General features: G+C 40.3%; 1 non-coding gene across 1 annotated transcript; it reads left to right on the forward strand.

Moving 5' to 3' along the window:
• Positions 1-1,490: 1,490 nt before the first annotated feature.
• On the forward strand, positions 1,491-1,597 carry LOC141644844 (small nucleolar RNA R71). The gene has a single exon (XR_012544448.1). It is a non-coding gene; the product is annotated as a small nucleolar RNA R71 (small nucleolar RNA).
• The last annotated feature ends 5,459 nt before the right edge of the window (positions 1,598-7,056 follow it).

Consider the following 7,056-nt stretch of genomic DNA (forward strand, 5'->3'; position numbering starts at 1 on the left):
AAGGTATTTCTTCAATAGCTTCCTCCTCATAAGGGAGGTCTTCCACATATCCATCAACATCCTTGTCCACTTGAATTCCTTTTCTAGTCAAATCTTCACAAGCTTTCTTTCCTTTGGTGTCTTCATTAGCTTTACCCGAAGCCTCAATGGGTGAGCTTTCTTCTTCATCATCCATTTCTACCTCATTCCCCTTGGGATCTTCATCAACTTCCAACTCAAGGTCTTTGTAAGGGTCCTCAAGCTCTAAACCACTCCTTAGCACTACCGCATGAGCATGGTGGCTATTTGAGGCATCTTTGGAGCTTTGTCCTTGAGCCAACAAACCACCGGGTGGCCTTTGAGGGTTAGCCATAGCATGAGAAGCCATCCTAGATTCCATTTCCCTCATGTCCTTAAGAAATGTAGCTCTCAAGTTTGCTTGTTCTTGTTGAGTAGCTTTTGCAAAGTTAGCTATCTCTTGGCTATGTTGAAGTTGCACGTTCTTAATCATCTTCAAAAGCTCCACTTGAGAGAGCTCACCTTGGGGTTCTTGATGAGGTTGGTTGGCTATGGGTAAAGGGAACCCATAGTCATATCTAGCATTGGGACCTTGGTTGTTGTTTTGCCCCACTTGTAGGTTACCTCTCGGACCATAGTTGTTGAAATTTGATCCTTGACCTTGTTCTTGAGACCCTTGAACATACCCTTGCCCAAATCCTTGATTTGCTTGATTTACTTGATTCCCTTGGTAAAACCTTTGGTTGCTTTGGTTTCCTCCAAACTCTTGGTGCCCTTGTTGTTGGTTGCCATAGTTTTGGGGTGGATTGTTGCTTGACCATTGGTTTTGATTTCCAAAATTATTTCTTGGGTTTGGGAGAATTCCCCTTGGTTGAGCAAAACCGGGTGGATTGGTTTGGGTTTGTGGTTGGAGATGTTGGGGGTTTTGAACATTGGTGCTTTTGTAACTAAAGTTGGGGTGGTTTCTTAACCCGGGGTGGTAGAAATTGGTATTTGGATTGTAGGTGTTTGGGTTGTTGTAAGGAGGCCTTGGTGGTCTAGGATTGTTGTTGTAACTTTGAAAAGCGTTCACCTCTTGGGCATTCTCTTCATAGGCACCATTGTAATTGTTGCCACACAAGTCATATGTATGACCACTTCCTCCACAAAGTTCACAACTCGCGACTTGAGCAACTTCTTCCATGGGCGGCCCATATGAGGTCGCGGCTTGGTTCACTTGATTCTTTGAAAACTTCTCAAATTGCTTTGTGAGCAAGTCGAGCTTGGCATTTGTCTCGGAGTTGGAGGCATTTTCCTTAGGATATTTCCCGTTCCTTCGTAGCATGTTCCCTCTAGAACCATAGTTTGCCTCCGAGTCTACCATTTTTTTGATCAATGTCGTGCCTTCTTCATCATTCAAGTGGTCAAAACCTCCCCCCGCGGAGGCATTTACCATCTCCTTAGTTCTTGGTAGTAGAGTTTGGAAGAATGTTTGAGTAATGTACCATTCCGGTATTCCATGGTGGGGGCAACTTGCTATCAAATCTTGATAACGGTCCCAAGCCTCACCTAAGGACTCCCCATCCTCTTGTTGGAACGTATGGATCTCGTTGCGGAGCATCGCGGTCTTTGAGGAAGGGTAGTACTTGGCCATAAATGCTTGGGCTAAGTCATCCCAAGTAGTGAAAGTATCCGGTGGGTGAATGTTCAACCACCGGTCCGCTTTGCCCGTCAATGAAAACGGAAACAACATCATTCTCAAGGTGTCTTCGGACACCCCATTCTTCTTCATCATTGATACTTTCCTCTTAAACTTCCGGAGATGAGCATGGGGATCCTCCTCAAGATGACCTCCAAACAAGTCCTTCTCAACTAACCCGACTTGGGCGGGATGCATTTCAAAATTGTTTGGGGCCAAAGTGCCAAAGTTGATGGGATTACATGAATCATTATGGTTAGGCCGGTTGTGATCTCTAAGAGCCATTTGTGGTGGGTGGTTCGGTTCTTGATGTGGTGGTGTTTGAGGTGGACTATTGTAATTAAGGAAGTTATGAAAGGGGTTCTCTACTAAAGTCTCAATTGTGGTATTTGGTTGAATCGTAGTTGTTGTATCAAAATTTTGTGGGATGTGTGAGTTTGGTTGATCAATGTTTGCTTGGGTGGAATTGTTCCTCACTCTTTCAAGAGTCCTAGTCCTCAAGGTTCTAAAAAGCCTTTCGGGGTCGGAGTTGAATAGGAGAGCTTGGTGATTCCTTCTAGGCATACACTTGACAAATCGTAAGTCTCCTAGTGTTTTTACACACTAGGGAAAGGCAAAAATCACACACACTCTACAAACAACAATCAACTACTAAAGCAAAAATGACAATTGAGACAAGATTAAAGCAAAGACTCTAAATAAAACTAAGCATAACCTAACGCCATCCCCGGCAACGGCGCCGTTTGATAATAGGAAATTTGTCGTCTACTTCCTATACCAAAACTATTTATAAAACCCGAAAAAGCGTAGTATTTAGTCGGGGTCGAACTCAAGGATGGTGGGGGTTGCTACGAAGTTTAATTAGGAGTCAAGTTTAATCAAAATTTAAAAGAAAGGGTTTTGGTTATAATCACTAGAGCAAAAGACAAACAAGTTGATGATAATGAATACGGTTAATTAAAAGCTAGGGCCTTCGGGGTCATCAATATGGTTTCGGGGCAAACATGAAGATAAAAAAGGGTCAATGGTGAGAGATTAACCTAAGATGAAGAACCAATGTCTTGGCTATCTTAAAGGTGGCTACTAATTTTCATTAAGTCTCACACCCCTCCTAGACACACATCAAGACCCCCAAAAAACTTTCATTCCAAGGGAGAATTAAGCAATAAAGGAAGAAAGGCAAAAGCTTTCACTTGAGCAAATCAACAAACACCTTGAGTGCAATGAATAGGAAAGTTAAACAATTTCACCAAAGACCAAAATATTCAAAGAATCATGCCCCTAAATTCCATAAAGAATCACCCTAAACCCTAGAGGGAATCTACTCACTCATGTTAAGGGAAATTATGCTAAATAGAGAAGAAAAGCAAACAACACAAGGAGGAGACATGATGAATGTTATAGCAATATCAAAGGACAAGGAAAATGTAAACAAATGATAAACAAGTAAAAGAAAGGAAAGAAATTATACCAACAAAAGGAAAGATGAAAGCTTGATTGATTAATAAGAAGGAAAACCCTTCAAAATCCCCAATACAAACTTCAACAAACAAGTGTAAACAATTGACTATTACTAGAACTAACTAATTCTTGCTAAATATTAATAATAATTATTGAAAGATTAGTGCTTGATTAAGGAGGTATTACAATAAAATGGAATGTTTTTCAGATCTAGGGTTATTATCTCCACAAAAGGGTTTAAGAGAGGGTATTTATAGGTTACACAAGGATTAGGACAGAAATTGGAAATGGGCTTTGAAACACGTATATGCATTCCCGGCCGGTCAACCGGCCGCCGGTGCTTTGGCCGGCTGGGAGATCTCTGGAACTTTGAACGAGTTTTGGAGGTCATTAGGTGTGCACGGCCGGTCAACCGGCCGCCGGTCACTGACCGGCTGGGGCATCCTTGACTTCAATCTTGACTTTTGGCATTTGGAGGAACTCCCAGCCGGCTAGCCGGCCGCCGGTCTTTTGACCGGCTGGGAGATTCCTGTAACCTTCTTCACTTCTTTGCATTTCCTAAGCTCATATGTCCTCCCAGCCGGCCAGCCGGCCGCCGGGCCACCGGCTGGGGATGCTTCTTCACAATTCTTCCTTCATTTCCTTGTAGATGTACTCCCAGCCGGCTAGCCAGCTGCCGGCCTACCGGCTGAGGGTACTCCTCAGCATAATTCCCTTCATCTTTCATGCAAAGCTTAGAAATCCCGTCTTTCTAGTTTCGTTTCGCCCGTTCCCGCCTCAATTTCTGCAAGGGGGCCAAAGTGTCATAGTAAAGGGAATCGGGACTAGAAACGAGAGTAAAGGGGGTACAAAACCGCCTTAAATGGGGTCGAATATGCATGAAAATAGAGGGAAAAAGAGTGCAAAATGGTCATATATCAGTGTTCAAGCTCAAGAATGAAGAGAACAATCCTAAACCTCGATATAAAGCTCGAATTGTTGTTAAGGGATGCAATCAGAAAAAGGGGATTGATTTTGATGAGATATTTTCCCCCGTTGTGAAGATGTCATCCATCCGAGTTGTAATGGGTCTAGCTGCTAGTCTAGATTTGGAGATTGAGCAACTCGATGTGAAAACTGCATTCTTACATGGAGATCTTGACGAGGAGATTTATATGGAGCAACCTGAAGGATTCGAAAAACCAGGTAAAGAAAATCTCGTCTGTCGTCTTAACAAAAGTCTTTATGGTTTGAAGCAAGCACCACGACAATGGTATAAGAAATTTGATTCCTTCATGACCGAGCACGGTTTTAACAAAACACAGACTGATCATTGTGTTTTCATGAAGAGGTACGCAAGTGGTGATTTCATCATACTATTGTTATATGTTGATGATATGTTAATTGTTGGGCAAGATAAGCTGAAAATTGTATCGCTCAAGAAAGCTCTAAGCAAATCGTTTGCTATGAAAGATTTGGGACCGGCGAGACAGATCCTTGGGATAAAAATTACTCGTGACCGAGAGAAGAAACTCTTATGGCTATCCCAAGAGAGATATATTGAGAAAGTCCTTGAGAAATTCAAGATGAACAATGCCAAGCCGGTTAGTATGCCACTTCCTGGACATATCAAACTCGGTAAGAAGCAAAGTCCAGTTAGTGAGAATGAAAGATTCGAGATGCAAAATGTCATTTATTCTTCCGCTGTTGGCAGTCTAATGTATGCCATGATATGTACAAGACCCGACATTGCTTATGCAGTCGGAGTAGTTAGTCGCCATTTATCTAATCCCGGAAAGGAACATTGGTCCGCTGTGAAATTGATATTTAGATATCTCCGAGGAACGAGCAATAGATGCTTATGTTTTGGAAAAGGCGAACCTTTGCTGAAAGGTTATTGTGATGCAGACATGGTAGGCGATGTCGACTCCAGAAAATCGACATCAGGTTATTTGACTACTTTTGCAGGGGGAGCTGTATCTTGGCAGTCTAAACTGCAAAAATGTGTTGCGTTGTCAACTACCGAGGCCGAGTATATTGCAGCCGCCGAAGCTTGTAAGGAAATGTTATGGTTGAAGAATTTCTTGCTAGAACTTGGTCAAAAGCAAGAAAAATATGTTCTGCTTTGTGATAATCAAAGCGCTATTCACTTAGCTAAAAATCCAGCCTATCATTCAAGATCCAAACACATCGATGTTCGATATCATTGGATTCGAGATGTGTTAGAAGAAAAGAAGCTTCTACTTGATAAAATTCACACTGATGACAATTGGTCCGACATGATGACCAAGACCATATCAACAAAGAAGTTCGATGATTGTTGCGATGGTTCCGGTGTGGTGATGCCCTCCAATTAAGTCGAGAAGGGGGAGATTTGTTGGGTTATTCTCTCTTTAATTGAGAGGGATGAACACAATAAGTGAACGAGATGTTTCACATGATTTAAGTCATTGAAACTCATCTAGTAAATGAATAACGTAGATGCATTTACTAAAGAAATTGATAAAACTCATTTGCTAAATGAATGTGGGGAAAAACATTCATTTTAGCGTTTAATATTGGAGTAACTACTCGAGTAAGTTAAACCTTCATCATCACATATAAATACGTGAGATTGAAGAGCATATTTCATCAATCACAACAACAAAACATATATTATTAATCCACAATAATTAGTATTATTATTGTGAGAGTTTTTGTGAGAGAAGAAAGCCACTATTAATAGTGAGAGATATCCACCTTATTAAGGTGACGACTTGTAATCCTACTACAAATATTATAGTGGAAGAATTGGACTACTCGTCCCGCGGTTGTTTACCTATTTGGGTTTTTCTGCGTAACCAAAAATTCTATTGTGTCTTTGTCTAATTATCTTATTTACTATTTATTTATTTTTCCCGTAATTGCACAAAGAGGGAAATACGAATTTTTCCCAACAATATTTTCTTAGAATTTCTTTTTGAGGGATCATATTTTTAAGAAAATTGTTATTTAAGTCTGCCTTAAACTTGTAAAATACACTATTTTTTTCCCATTCTCATTTTGTTTGTCAAAATTAACAAACCTTGGTCATCAATAAATAAAGGGTGTTGCTTTTTCACATACAGGGTTTATTCTTTCACATACATTTTTTTCATAAAGTTTTCATACTATACCCTTTTCCAAAATTTAAACAAATTAGGTTTTACATATACTTTCTCCCTAAAATTAAAACAAAATTGTTCTACAAACATAACAATGGATTACATTTTTTCAAATTCTTCAATTAGAGAAGTAATTAATTTATTTGCAATTATTAAAAATTTGCTAAGTAATTATTTTGAATCATAATTAGGGTTTATAATATATACTTCAAGTTTTTCAATTAGGTTGATGGTGATTGTAGGGGATAACGGTGGTCTGCTCTCGATAAGGACGACGGTGGTCGGCGGAAATGTAAGACGTCGTTGGTCGGCTTGGTCTTGGGACGCCGGTGGTCGGCCTGAGATAAGGCGGTTCCGGGGTGAGGAGAGTCGCAAAGGAAGGGGGGCGCTGACAGTTGCAGAGGGCGGGAGTGCGGCGTAGTGGGAGAATGACAGAGGTCGGTTGACGTGAGTGAGGGTTGCCGGCGAATGGACTGACCGGAGGTGGTGAACGAAGGTGGTGAAAGGAGATCAGGGAAGGGAGACAAAAAAATTGCAAAAATGACCAGGTTAAAACTGTAAATGATGTATGTGAAAGAGTAAACTCCGTATGTGAAAAAGTAAAAATAAAATTAAAAATAAAAGAGAATATATAATGTCAAATTTTATAGTCCACATAAAAAGAATGAGAAGAAATAAAATAAAAATGAAAGAAAATATTTATATACGCGGGAGTTCCATAAAAATACGGAGTATGCAAAAATACTCGTATTCTATTCTATATCGTTTTAAGCTTAAGACGGTCCAAAAAAAAAAAAA

The sequence above is a fragment of the Silene latifolia genome, chromosome 2 (assembly GCF_048544455.1).
Source record: "Silene latifolia isolate original U9 population chromosome 2, ASM4854445v1, whole genome shotgun sequence".
Classification (NCBI taxonomy): Eukaryota; Viridiplantae; Streptophyta; class Magnoliopsida; order Caryophyllales; family Caryophyllaceae; genus Silene; species Silene latifolia.